This window comes from Bos taurus, chromosome 22, assembly GCF_002263795.3.
Source record: "Bos taurus isolate L1 Dominette 01449 registration number 42190680 breed Hereford chromosome 22, ARS-UCD2.0, whole genome shotgun sequence".
Taxonomy (NCBI): Eukaryota; Metazoa; Chordata; class Mammalia; order Artiodactyla; family Bovidae; genus Bos; species Bos taurus.
In genome coordinates, this window is record NC_037349.1 from 25,249,035 (window position 1) to 25,264,538 (window position 15,504).

The 15,504-nt window shown below is 34.0% G+C and overlaps 1 protein-coding gene and 1 non-coding gene across 2 annotated transcripts in view; one reads left to right on the forward strand and one right to left on the reverse strand.

The window, feature by feature from the left end:
- CNTN6 (contactin 6) overlaps positions 1-14,760 on the reverse strand; it is a 320,429-nt gene extending 305,669 nt beyond the window's left edge. Inside the window, exon 1 of the mRNA NM_001191459.2 lies at positions 14,575-14,760. The gene's annotated coding sequence lies outside the window, so the exon portion shown is untranslated. The remainder of the gene's footprint in view (positions 1-14,574) is intronic.
- TRNAC-GCA (transfer RNA cysteine (anticodon GCA)) lies at positions 5,233-5,304 on the forward strand. Its single transcript has one exon. It is a non-coding gene; the product is annotated as a tRNA-Cys (tRNA).
- Positions 14,761-15,504: the final 744 nt, after the last annotated feature.

Here is a 15,504-nt window from a genome sequence, read left to right on the forward strand (position 1 = left end):
TAGTGGGTCAGAAAGAGTCGGACACAACTGAGCAACTGAACCTAACTGAACTGGTGGCACTAATGGTAAAGAATCCACTTATCAATGCAGGAGATGCCAGAAATGCAAATGTGATCCCTGGGCCTGGAGAATCTCATGGACAGAGGAGCCTGGTGAGCTACAGTCCATGTAGTCTCAGAATCAGACATGACTGAGCATGCACACACCGCATCTAGCATATTTTTTATCCATAAAAAAAGAAAGAAATCCTCCAATTTATGACAACATGGATGAACTTTGAGGGCATTATGCTAAGCAAACTGAGCCAGAGAGAGGAAGACAAATACTATATAATCTTACTTACATGTAGAATCTAGAAAAACCAAATCCATAGAAACAGAACAGACTGGTAGTTGCCTGAGGTAAGTAAATATGCGGGAAGCAGGTAAAGGTAGTCCAAGGGTACAAACTTCCAGATATAAAATGAATAAGTTCTTGGAATGTAATGCATGCATAGTGAGCATAATTTATTGTATTGTATTGTATAATTGTATTGTATAATTGAAAGTTGCTAAGAGAGTAGATCTCACAAGTTCTCACCATAAAAAAAGGTGACTGTGTAAGGTGATGAGTATGTTAACTAACCTTATTGCAGTAATCGTTTTGCAATATAAAGACCTTGCTCAATTTCCAGTGGGGTTACATCCTGATAAATCCAACATAAGTTGAAAATATAAGTCGAAATACATTTTATATACCTAACCTAACAAACTTCATGTAATTTATTGAATACTATACTAAAAGTAGAAATACAGAGTGGTAGTTTGTGTATCAGCTGTTTATCCTTGTAATTGCCTGGCAGACGGGGAATTGCAGCTGACTGCTGCCCAGCATCAAGAGAGATTATACTGCATACATTAGCCTGAGGAAAAGATAAAAATTCATAATTCCAAGTACAATTTCTACTGAATGTATATCACTTTCTCAACATCATAGAGTCAGAAAATTGTAAGTTGAGCCATTGCACATTGAGGATTGTCAGTATACATACATCAAAACCTGATGTTATATACCTTAAACTTGCATAATGTATCAATTATATCTGAAAAAAGCTAGAAAACAAACAAAAAACAAGTGAAGAGAGGATTCAGTAATAGGCATACGATAATACTTGATTTCTTGTTTGTATCTATATTGCTCTATTCAAAGTAGACTGCTTTGACATCTATTGAATATACATCATTGAATAAAATGAGCTTTTGTTAAAAAAAAATGATTTAGGGATTGTTTGTTACTGCAGCATATCTTGATTTATGAATACTATGATTCTGGACTAGAAGTAAAACATGCTTGTTTGATGGCTTTTATCTTTTTCATTCAATATACCAAACAGAGTATGAATATTTTCGGGTCTAAATCACACACAAAAACTATGCCCAAAGTGCTGTTTGGCAAAGCCAAACACTTCATTATTTTCCTCCAAATTAAGATAGAATCATACTAAGTTAAATGCAGGTTAACAGAAAAATAAGAAATTCTTCTACCGAGCATCTAGAGAAAAAAATTATATATCTCATAATATTTTTAGATAACTGAAGATCAAGAAATTATTACATTCCTCACACATAACTCTCTCTCTGTAATTTATAAATTGTTTATGAATCTAAAGGTTTTTACAATTACACATTTTACCCTGAAATCTATTTCCTATTACCTGTATGTACTTTTGAGTCACCATTTTATTTCAAATCCCCATAAAAGTCATGACATACATCAACTCCAAAGACAGAGCAAACACAGTTTGTAGTGATGTAATAATGGTTTAAATTTCCCGATTGCTTCATCATGGAGTGGATTACTGTGGTTGCCAAGGGCAGAGATATAAATTAAAGTTTAACATTAATTATCATTTTAATATGTACTATTTTTTACACCATTAGATTTAGATGACATTCTAATAGCATACTTGGAATGAGCACAGATGTATTTGAATTTATGTTTCTTTGGTATATTTAGAATCTACATTTATTAAACAAGCATTTATTGAGCACCCCCAACATGGCAAATACTGTGCTAGGTATTAGAACTAAGAAGTTGAAGGCATAGTTCCTATCCTTAAGAGACTTCAAACTTACTGATTTAGACTTGTTTGTGATCTGATGAATAATCTAGGTCAAATAGTGATTTCATTTTATAAGACGGAACAATAATTTTGTATCACGTATGAGAGTGAAAGTGAAAGTGAAGTAGCTCAGTCGTGTCCAACTCTTAGCGACCCCATGGACTGCAGCTTACCAAGCTCCTCCGTCCATGAGATTTTTTAGGCAAGAGTACTGGAGTGGGTACATTTGGAAGCATTAACTCAATTCAGTTCCTCCAAATTTGTGAAATCGAATCCAGGTATCACTGTGAACATATAGAAACTGAGGTTTAGAGAGTATTTCATACATTTTACAAGGTTTCACACTTAAAATGAAATGAGGCAAACATATTATAAACTTTGAAAAAAGCTTGAAGTATATGTATGAAAATTCAGAGTTATTTCCTTGTATGATGAATTTCTAGAGCATAGGAAAAAAAAATCCCAATGGAAAAAATTGACCAAGAATATAGGCTGACCTTAACAATAGGCATAGATACAACTGGGTCAAACACCATGAAATATTTGCCTGCATTTATGAAAAGAGGTGAGTTAGAGAAATATTGAAATAAAATTTATTTGTGTGGTGGCTTTGCCACTGAATAGAGAGCATTTACAATTAATAACATGTATGGCACCCCACTCCAGTACTCTTGCCTGGAAAATCGCATGGACGGAGGAGCCTGGTAGGCTGCAGTCCATGGGGCCACTAAGAGTTGGACCCGACTGAGCGACTTCACTTTCACTTTTCACTTTCATGCACTGGAGAAGGAAATGGCAACCCACTCCAGTGTGCTTGCCTGGAGAATCCCAGGGACAGGGGAGCCTGGTGGGCTGCCATCTATGGGGTCACACAGAGTCGGACACGACTGAGGTGACTTAGCAGCAGCAGCAGCATTGTTTATAAATATGCAGGCAATGGGAATTCATCTGCCTGGAAGTACCAAGGAAACTGTCTTCCTAAAGCACAATTTAGTAGTAAACACAGTGACATCTTCAAAATAGTGTACTTTGGCATATCATTTGACATTGACATTATAATACTAGAAATTTATTTTTAAGGAATCATCAGACATGTGAAAGATCCAAGTACAAGGATATACACACCACAGCATTTTTATAAGTAGTAAATAGATAGAAAAAGCTAAATATCTAATGACAGTTTGTTGTTTTGAGTAAACTTACGGCATACCCATGTGGTGGGATATCCTTCAAATTAGGAGAATATTTATGATACTCAAAATGTACACACTATGTTGATGAATGAAAACCAGTTAAAAACAGAACACATAGATCCATCCCAATGTTGTATCTTACACACACATATACACATGCATACAAGATAACTGAAAATATGCAGGATAATGAGTAATACATATTTTTCTGCATTTCCAAATTTTGTATAATAAATATGTATAATTCTCATCAGTAAAAAAAAAGGGGGGGGTTAAAAAGTGGTATTCTGTTTGTTTTCAGTTTCCTCCATTGCTATATAGACTAATTTACTAAAGTTTTAAGAATTTAATGTAGTTTGCAAATTTTGAACATATTTCATCATCATAGTGAGTCCACAAGTACCATTTACTTGATGAAAATGAGCAACATTCAGGTAAAGAAGTTGACATGTGATTAAAAAATTATGTGAACATGTATATAAAATGTGATGCTATTTGTTGTTAATCAACAATTTTCAGATTCAACTTATGAATCAACTGGATAGCCTAGAATAAATCACTATATATGATAATAGAGGGAGAATCATTATTCCAAACAAATATGCATTCTTTTTTATATAGTTTTTTCTGTGTTTCTCACTGCATAAGGTTATTATTTCCTTAAAAATTATCTTGGAATTAAATATTTTATTAAAATTCTAATGTTTATTTCTCAAGTAAGATATAAAATTAATCATGTTAACTCCTCCCAACAGGTAGAGATGAGTATTTAATCAAATTCAAAAACACATATTAGAATTTTAATTCCACAATAGCAGGACTCTTCTCTGTCCTGTTCATAGTTGTACTCCAGTACCTGAAATAGCATCAATCACATAGTAAGAATTCAGTCAGTATTTGTGGGATTAACATATTAGTAAAAATTATTGTAAATGAACCAGGCAGTGAATATACATAGAGGAACAAGTCAGGGCCCAGGCTTTTAGGAACTTAGACACTGGGGAGAGCAAAACCATAATAAATCATAAAAAAATTAAAATATGATCCAAACTTCCATGAAAACAAAGTGACTGTGTCTATAAGACAATAATTGTAAATTCATCCATCACATGTTTTCAATAATTTGTAAAGAAAATATTGAAACATTTTAGTGTTCTGAAATGTTATTTAATTAAACTTGAAAACTCGTTTTACTATTGCTTTATTATCAGTACATTTTATTGAATTATAATGTAGACAGTATTATAATTATTTTAAATGATTGATCTGGATTAACCAGAATTTTTGGATAAATTGAAATAATATCATGTACAAATAAAGGCATGAAAGAAAAGAAGCTAAAACTCTTTAAAAATATACTTTAGGACATCCAAAGATATAGTTATAAGTCTTGAAACGTCAGTGGCATGTAATTATTTTTCTGTTGTTCCTCGTTTCTTTGTGGAAAATGACTTTTACCTTTTAAGTGAAGAAACCACTAATGGTAACAGAAATTGTCTCAAGTATTGTGCAGATGATGGACGTGTATTTATAAATGTATGAAAACTTCTCTCTGGTTCTCTGTGTTGAGCCACACAGGACAAATAGATTATTATTTTTTTTAAATACATTATCTCTTTCTATAAGAAAACTGCTTCTGTCACTCTGAACATCTTATAACAATAGATGAAACTGGAGTACAGTCAGCTAAGACAGAGCTTTCCCATCAAAGTGCTCTCCCTATAGCTTGACAGGAAGCAATCTGTATAGATATCACTGGCATAAAATAATGATGTTAGCATCTCTGAAAAAACTGTATTATTTTAAGAGAATTTAATTTTAATATGACTCTTAAATACACACTTTTTGATTTATATATATATGGCAATGTCAGAATTAACATATCTGTGAGCACCACAGATTCACAATTAGGCATGTTTAAGAAGCCCACCAGGGGCTTCCCTGGTGGCTCAAATGGTAAAGCGTCTGCCTGCAATGCAGGAGACCCGGGTTCAATCCCTGGGTGGGGAAAATCCCCTGGAGAAGGAAATGGCAACCCACTCCAGTACTCTTGCCTGGAAAATTCCATGGACAGGGGAGCCTTGTAGGCTACAGTCCATGCGGTCGCAAAGAGTCGGACACGACTGAGCGACTTCACTTCTACTTCTAAGAATTTGCTAACAAGATTAAAAGCCTAGAAAACATCTTAATGTTACATGTTTGGGGGAAAATTACCTCCATCAATCTTTGAGTAGTTGTAAGCTTTTCATCTCAATAAAAGTTTAAGGAATTTCTTAATTTACTTTTATAATAGTCAATAGAAAAGTAGCAGCATATCTGGTTTCTGACTTCTTTCATTTGCTGCTCTTTACTGATTGGAGGAATGTGACAGATGCCAGAGAGGAAAATTATGTTCTTTGGGTAAGAGCTCCATTCCAACAACTATAATACACTCCTGATACTTGTAAAGATACTATAAAAACCTCTATACAGTTTCTTACACAGCCCTGTTAGTCATGCAAATGTAAAAGAAGCCAAATAAATTGAATTTTGAATAAGCAAATAAAAGTTTTGAAAGTAAAGTGTCCATAATGACTTTTTATACACAAGACTGAGAAATTACTAGAAACTTTGAAAGACATAATATTTTAGTTTCTTCTTGCTGCTTTAAAAGGAGACTTTAAAAAAACTTTTAAAATCCATTCAATCCAGTATCTTCACTTCCAATCAGCAGAACTCACCTAAAAGAATGATCTGTTTAGCACTCAGATTTACTGTGTCATTAGAAATTGCTCTGCTAAAAACCATTTTGAATAATTGCTTCTACATTTTAAACTGAGCAACTGAACTGAATTGAACATTTTAAGAATTTGCTCATCATTAAACTTAAAGAATTAATATAACAACTACTCTCAAAGACTACACAAACTTTCACATATTCTAACTAAATTCTAGAGTGTCGCTTAGCATATTTTCTCATTGAATGAACTGTCCTTTTGGACAGAATCAAACATTTCAGTAAGTTAAAGTAATGTCAGTGCAACCAGTGGAAACACGGATACAGTCAATTTTCTGTGCTGTGCTTAGTTGTTCAGTTGTGTCTCACTCTGTGGCCCCATGGACTGTAGCCCACCATGCTCCTCTGTCCATGGGTTCTCCAGGGAAGAATACTGCAGTGGGTTGCCATGCCCTTTTCCAGGGGATCTTTCCAACCCAGGGATTGAACCCAGGTCTCCCACATTTCAGGCGGATTCTTTTTAGCATTATCCATTCCTTATGAGATAATGTGAGCATCTAGGAATTACTGAAAACTTAAGGAAAATAATCTTTCATTTCTGTTAAAAATATCTGTTTTTAAATTTCAGAATCAACTTTCAGATTAATATTTTGGAATGAGTGTTTGCCTCCATTCCTAACATACCATAGAACTGATCCAAAACATAGTAAAAGATATAGGTGAGATAATAAGTATCAGAAAAAAACTACAAGCAAGCCAGAAAATTTGATGACTTTCTAAAAGACGGAAAATATGAGGAAAAGTCCAGCCAACATGAAAGTATATGATATTATGCAGTATAATGAGAATGGTATCATTTCTACCACAGGCACATAAAATGTTCTCTAAGTATGATATACCTTTAAAACAAATACATATATGCTCTGCTAAGTCACTTCAGTCATGTCCGACTCTGTGCGACCCCATAGACGGCAGCCCACCAGGCTCCCCTCTCCCTGGGATTCTCCAGGCAAGCACACTGGAGTGGGTTGCCATTTCCTTCTCCAATGCATGAAAGTGAAAAGTGAAAGTGAAGTCACTCAGTCGTGTCCAACTCTTAGCAACCCCATGGACTGCAGCCTACCAGGCTCTTCCGTCCATGGGATTTTCCAGGCAAGAGTACTGGAGTGGGGTGTGTATATATATATGTGTGTATATATATATATATATATATATATATGCGTACATATAATAAAACTAAAGTTGTCAATGAAAAATGAGTACTGGAGTGGGGTGTGTGTATATACATATATATATATATATGTATGTATGCATACATATAATAAAACTAAAGTTGTCAATGAAAAATGCTCAGGGGACCAAAAATGAAGAGAAAATTCAAATGTAGACTGGTGAGGAAGTGGTAAAGCCAAAATAACCCAAGGTAAAATGGATCCTGCATGAAATAGGGAATCTTGAAAGACTGTGTTTGTCTGGTAGAAAAAGATTCTCTCATAGGTAGCCAGAGCACCAAGTTTATGACACACTTGGTGGTAGGGCTCAAATTTATCCCATCTGCATGATGAGGTAAAATTTTAGGCCAAAAAGTTAACACAGAAAGTAATCTAAAATAGGAAGAAATTATAGAGCCACTCTAGAGGCAAAAGTGAAGCAATGTTACAGAGAAGCGTCTTCAACTCACATAATGCTGGCCTCTTAGATGGAAAGCAACATCTGCTGAAAGTGAATTTGTCCTAAAAGGAAATCATAAACAGATAATGAATGAGCCACCATGAGGGAGGTCCAGCAGACACCAGTAATGGAATAATTCACCTCTAAAAATTAAAACTAGTCAAACAAACAAAATTCAATTTTGAAATAAGCTTAGTTAAATTTTTGGAGAGCTAAAGGATGGAAGAGAAACTGTTAGTCACAAACAGAATTCAGTTCAGTTCAGTCGTTCAGTTGTGTCTGACTCATTGCAACCCTGTGAACCGCAGCACGCCAGGCCTCCCTGTCCATCACCAATTCCCAGAGTCCACCCAAACCCATGTCCATCGAGTCGATGATGCCATCCAAGAGAATTAAAAAAAAAAAAAAAGAAATAATAGAAATCTAAAAATACTTTCTCAGTGTTTCCCGGCTGGTTCAGTGATGAAGAATCTTCCTACCAATGCAGGAGACATGGGTTCAACCCCTGAGTTGGGAAGATCTCACATGCCACGGAGCAACTACGCCTGTGCACCACAACTGCTCAGCCTGTGTGCCTCAGATCCCTACTGAGTCCATGTGCCGCAGCTACTGAAGCCCACACTCCTGGAGTCTGTGCTCTGCAATAAGAGAAGCCACTGCAATGAGGAGCCCACACACCATAACTAGAGAGTGTCCTTTACTCACCACAACTAAAGAAAAAGCCCACACAGCAATGAAGACCCAGCACAGCCAAAAATAAGTTAATGAATTAAAATTTCTTTTGCTGAAAAGAAAAATAAATACATGAAGTATAGATATGAGGAAATCACAAAGAATACAACACAAAAAAGGAAAATATAAAAATATATAAAGTAAGACACAGAAGAATAGAAGAATCAAATAATTAATGAGCATCCTGAAGGAAAAAATAAAGAGGTGAGGGGAAGAAATATTAAATATAGAGTAGCTGAGAATTTTTCAGAATTGAGAAAAAACAGAATTAGGAGCTGGTGGAGTCCTAACTGAGATATATTTTTAAAAAATCACACCTACCTACACTACTGTGGTAAACCCAAAGACATTGATGCAAGGAAAATTTCCTAAAATCTACAAGAGTTAAAGACATATATCTTCAGAGTCATAATTAGACTAGGAGCAGTCTTTTCATGAGCAAAAAATTATATTCCAGAAAGTCATCAGACAGAATATGCAAAAATGGTTGAGAGAAAAATATCAGATATCAGTCATTATCAAGTTCTGTAACCAGCTATACAATTATTGTAGATATAAGAAAAATAAGTAATTTTCTCAGACATAAATTTTAAGAGAGTTTAATACTGTTTCTAGAATCACCTGCAAGTGATCTTTAGTATACAGGAAATGAATCCATGAAATGCATGTATGTAGCTAGAAGATGTAGTAAATAAATGTCAGAAAAACATGTCATGTATCTCAGTAAACATTGACAAAAATACTGGAAACAGTTTAAAAATAAACTGAAAATAAAATAGAAAGGTAGACACTAGGTAAAATATCTTGGGGAAAATTTAAACAAGTCATTATCCTGTTGGTGAGAGGACAGATATATTATCTTCAGCTATTTTAGAAAATATAAAGTTCTGTATTACGTTAGGGTATTAATTTTTACTGAAATTCAATAAAGAGAGTATCCAATTTTTAAGACAGTAAAAATGTATACAGAATAATTGATCAGTAAAAGGCAGTAAACAATAAATACAATGAACTGTTGAAATCATCTCTGGGAAGTAGGACTGGAAGGGTAAACAGAGGTATTTTTTAGCCTAGAATGTTTCCTGTGGTTTCAGATTTCATTAATGTTGTTTCCAGGTGTATGTGTTACTTTTTTAGAACATTAAAATTTTAATGTTTTTTAAATATAGAAGAAGATTCTTAGTAACAGGAAAGAAATGCATAAGCATCTTGCCATGGCTTTCTTTGGTGAAAGGAATTATGGCTTTGTGTGTGTGTGTGTGTGTGTGTGTGTGTTTTGCTTAAAGTGCTTTTTTAAAAAGTGTATTGCATTTATAATCAGAAAATGAAATAAATTCTTAGTCTAGATCAGGTCTGATTGTTTGGTGTATGCAGAAATATCACTTCTGTTTTTAAGCTATATGGACCTGAGGGCCAGCATCTCTAAAGCTTCTCTCAATGCTCCTTAACCTCCATTTTTGTATCTAACTGTGATTTACATCTCCAAATTTAACTTTCTACTGAATAACCAATATAATTGATTAGATGATAATTGTAATTTCATTATTTTCATTGTTTTATATTATTGCTTCTCAATCCTGAAGCTTTTTAGACAAATGTTATAGTAGTGATACTAAGATAAACATGATTAAAAAACTACTACAATGAGTGCCTATTGATTCCAAAGCTTTCTTTCAAGGTGTTTTCACATATTAACCCATTTAATCCTCTTGCTAATACTATGAAGTATTTTTCCTTTCCATTAGAGATGGGGAAACCAAGGTATAGGGAGGCTAAGTAACTCACCTAAGACCACAAGGCGACTCTGCTGGATGTAGAAAAGAGCAGATATATAGGTGATGGATGGCCCTTCAGCTTGAGTGGCCTGCCATCAGGATCCTGCTTATCACTTTAGACCCATGCAGAGAATGTGACTTAATTGGAACATATTTTACCAGTAAGAGCATTCATTTTGTTACTTCATAGAATACATGATTCTTTTATTGCTTCTTTAAAAATATCAATATCTAAATAATTTCATTCATTTATTCATGTAATTGGAAACCGATTATGCTTCACTTTTATATCCACTCTACTGCCATTAAATATTTGAGAGAGCTAATTTTGATTCATGTTACTAGGACCCAAATTCACTGTAAATTATGTTAGGATTCATTGCAAGATAAGTAAGTAGGCCATAGACTCCCTCATGAAAGACTAATAGAAGATCATAAGAATGGCCTTGACTTTGTTTTTTTTTTTTTTCTTCCTCTAGTTTGTTCTGTGTTAGGCCTTGACTATAATAAGTATTTAATACTAGAATACACAGTGCACAAAAACTTAATTTTAACTAAAACAGCTCTTGTCAATATGAATAATGAGAATAATTTAATTTTCTAATGAAATTTCCATTTAAAAGAATTTTTCCAAACTGAAAGATTTTTACTTAAAGCTTATTAAAGAGATTTCTATTCCTCTTTTATTTTACAGAAACAACAAAGAAGAAAGAAAAATATAGTGGTGATGGTAGGATCGAAAACAAAGCAAAAACCCCCCTGTCTTCAATGAAAAGTGTGAGTAGACATTATCCCAAAACAGACTCTGAAGCACATTTTCATCACTCCTTAAAAAAAAAAAAAAAAATAGACTTAAAGGAAGGTGCATCAGGATAAAGTGATAATTACCTTCTCCTTCTCTTATTTTTAGGAGGATGCAGTTTGCCTCTAAACCTGATACCTTGTATTCCCTGCCCCCACACACTTGAACAGCCTGCCCTACAAGCAAAATATGCTACCATAGTTGTATGTGGTTCTACAATTTGTTGCAATTGTTTAATTGTTAACTTACACTGTTGCATTACTATCATTCAAAATTCATAGTTCATATTAGGGTTAATTCTTGTTATACATTCTTAAGATTATGACAAATATATAATGATATGTATCTGCCAGTATAGTATCATACAAAATCGTTCAGTGCCTTAATTATCATCTCTACTCTGCCTATGCCTCCACCTCTGCCTATTTTAAAAGAAAAAGAAGACCAAAGGGGTGAAGAAAGGGGAAGTGCAGATAAAAAATGTCAATCTCAAGAAGAAGCAGCCCCAGTTTGGAGGAAGTGCTTAGACAGTTATTCTTACATAGAGTTAGTATCTTCTGCATATATTTTTAAAAAGAAAATCAAACAAAGTGAACTGAAAATGTATAAAATTAAAAATAATTTGGATAATATAATAGATGTTGAAGACAGACACATGAGACCCAACATGCCCATATTGGTGTTCCTAAAGAAAAATAAGAAGTAATATAAAAACTATCTCCACAATTCTCTGGGGGAAAAACATCAAATACATAGTATAACAATAAAAAATTGAAATAATCTCAAATCAGTGCGGTACATCATCCTCAAGCCAAGTTGATGAAGACTGATCAACTTCAGAACATATTCTGGCAAAAACACACAACCAAACAAATGAGAATCATGTGGCCATCCATCACAATAAAAGAAAATACTATACAAGGATGAAAACTTCAAATATATCTAAAAACTATTGGACAGCAACATTCAATACAGGAAGTGTCCTCAGCATTGTTTATAAATAGTTACAAACCTCTGAAGGGAAAAAAATATATTTGATTCAAGAAAGATAACTTGTCTTCCATGTTTAAAGCAAATGGAAGAAACATTCTATGTAAGCACACAGAAAATACAGCATCTATGACAGTTTCTTTGATGGAGGGCTAAAAATGAACTCCAGCAACCCAAGAAATGAAGATTCAAAGTAAAGAATACAGGAATGGTAAATTGAGCAACTGGTAAGGACTGAATCTTTTCAAACTTGAAATAAGTCCAAATGAAGACTGTAGGAATTAAGCCAAGATAAAAATACTGTAAATCTCAGTAATATAAAACTGATACTATAATTAAAAATCAGGTGATATGTGTAAGAGAAATAAAGTCCATGTGCTAATTTCTTTATCACAACAAGGACTTATAAGAGATAGTTTAATATTTAAACATTCATTCTAAAAATGACTTCAAACTATTAATAATTTTATAATTATTCTTAACTCTCAGGCAATTTTTTCTGGAGCTAATCTTTCTCTTGGAAAGAAATGAATGCCTGTAATTTTTTTTTTCAGTTTTATATCAGCTTTCTTTTTTCCCTGCTTAGTCCAAATGTTAAATTCAATACCTCTGTCAGAGTAGGGTAAGATCATGTCTTTTTAACAGAATGTCTGTCTATGGATCTATCTGTCATCTATCTATCTGTCTGTCTACCATCATCATTGATCATATTATGTAAATACTTATTTGTAAAAATATAAAAAATAAATATATGGTAAGAAGTCATTCTTTTTTTTTTTTTGAAGACGACACAGGAACCCAACAATGCCAGCCGCGTCTCAAGAAGTCGTTCTTACTAAAGTCTTTCTTACTCAATGAATAGCATTGGGTATCTCCAATGATAGTCTTCAAATTTATAATTGTTATTATGGGTGTTGGGAGTTCTTTTTCAAACTTTTAGGTTTAGTTTGAGTTATTTTTAATGAATATACTATATGCTACTGTATTCTAATATGATGTTAAAATAAATACATAAGTGAATAATAAGCAAATATTATTTGCTTAAAAGTCATAACCTTCCTCCTTCACTAAGTTTGGACCAAATACGTAACAATTTGCTAAATGACAATTTAAATTTGTCATTAAGAAAAGTTACATGGAGAATTAAAAAAAAATAAGTATTCTGGAACTTCACTAGAAATGCTCAAAGGAAGTCATGCACTGTAGTTGATGAGATTTTTTTTTATAAGATGTGATAAGTTATGCATTTATATAACCTCATATAAGGGGCCTTATATAAAAGTTTGCAGATTTATATTTTTATAATCTTTGGACTGCATAGCCATGATATTGCTTTTAAAAAATCACTGACGCATCAAAGATGAAATAGCTCTGTATTTTTGTTTGTTATACAAATCAGGTCAGTATTTTTGTATGTGTCTGTTTGTTTTGTGAATTTGTGTAGGTTTACATGTATGAGAGAAGGGAGAGGTAAGGGAGAGTGTGCTTAAATATATTTTTTTCCCATAAAATACAATACACATAAATTGGAAAAGCCTTTTAAAAACAAGAATAAAGAAGATGATAAACAAACCCATCAGACAAATGAAAATTGTTCAAAACAAGCAATTCAGTATTCAACATATGGCTTCTTTTTTTTGCAAAGATCTCTGAAAAACATTGCCACTGTAGATAAGATTATGAATACCTCATTTTCCGAATTGATTCTGTGTAATTCTACTGTTCTCCCTATTTTTCCTCTTGGTATAACTTCTATTTAGTCATTCTGTGAATGTTTCTCAGAGGACATAGTCAGGATGCTGATTATTTAAACATAAGTAGTTTACAATTGGAGAAGCAAAACTATGAATTCCAATTTTCCCCCAAACTCCCAATTTTGACAGTATTCCATTAACATAACGGGTTATATGTGGCTAATCTCAGAGCTCTTAAAAGTTTTGTTCCCAAGTCATCAACTTTTGAAACTTTCCATAAAGTATTATACATACCTTAATACTGACAAGCTTAACTATTATAAATGGCAACTTCAGAAACTATTGTCTAGAAGCTACATAAATGGCAAAATATCAGATGAATTTTGCAAGCTCATGTGACCTCCAGTCTTACTTTGCTTCCCTAACCAAAACCCTCCCCAAGGAAACTTTTCCTAAACATTCCTTTAAACCATCCGTTGGACACTGTAAACCCCACCCCTTTACCCTTTGATGAAAAAATTTAGCAATCACATCTTCCATTTGCCGGTACAGAAAGGGCGTAAAGCCATCTGAAAGTACTAGAATTAGCACTGTCATCCCGTCTTGCCCATTAGTTTTACTGCAGCAAAGACTAATGCAACACTGAAAAATATACCTGTAGTCTCTTTCCCTGGTTTGATCCTAAGCTCTTCCGAATACAGATTCAATACATTTTCTTTCACAGGAATAAATGCATTTTAAGCATCAGCATCATGGAAACATAGCATAAATAAAGCAGTGACTTCTCCCCCAACCCAAGCTTTTACCTGTTATGCTAATACAAAGACATTGAAAGGAAGAAAAGCTGCAGCTTGCCCAGCAATATTCTCATTGCAGCAGACAGCACAATTTTGTACTTACAGATCTTACCAGGGAAACGTCTCGGGATCTTTACAATTTTTTCTGCAGAACTCTGTTTCAAGCTCTCAGCCAGGCATGCTGTGCATCCAGGCAGAACCAAGCCGTATGGAACGTCTATGCAGCTGGGAGATAATGGGACTCTTTTTCCCAGCTGGGACTGCAAGCCTTTTATCCACTGAGTACTGCGTGGCTCCTCTCTGGTCTTAAGCATAAAATACGCTCCTCTACTGCTGCATTCCTGACGGAACCTAGACAATTAGTTCTTGAGGCACATGTGCAAATCTCCCGTTTGGAATATTCAAAAGGAAAATTCTCCCTACATTGAAAAGCCAGCTCTATCTTTGTCATCCTTCACAGAATCAGAGAATACTAAGAGCAGCTGCCATTCCAGTGGCATGAAAGATTAAATTCACCCTCCCCTTTTTTTTGACTAGAGATAGTCACTCCTGTTGGGTCATCAGAAAATTTCTTATTGAAAACTGGGTCAGGCTAACTACTTATTAGGCTTCCAAAAGGAAAATAAGTAATTTTTTTTTCTTCCTCTGGTTTCACTGCATTGTCGTTTGCAAGTAAAGATTAAGCCGGTCAAGGGTCTGCCCTGATTTATACTGTATTCAAACGTAAGCTTTCTGAAGCATGCCTGTAACTTCTGCCACTAGTTAGGGAGAAGAGAAAAGGGAAATAAAATCAAAGGATCTTATGCACTGTCACTGAAACCTTTCTAAACCTTTTTTTTTTTTTTTTTTAATTTGTGCATGAGGCTTCTAAAAGATAGGTAAACACATAAAGAAAGTGACATCCAAAAGAGTAGAGCTGCTCCCCCAGGTAACACACATGTAATCTTTGAGCAGCTCCCAGGTAACACACATGTAATCTTTGAGGCCAAGAGCCACTGTGTATGTGTTTGCAAAACAGCTCTGTAAGGAAAAG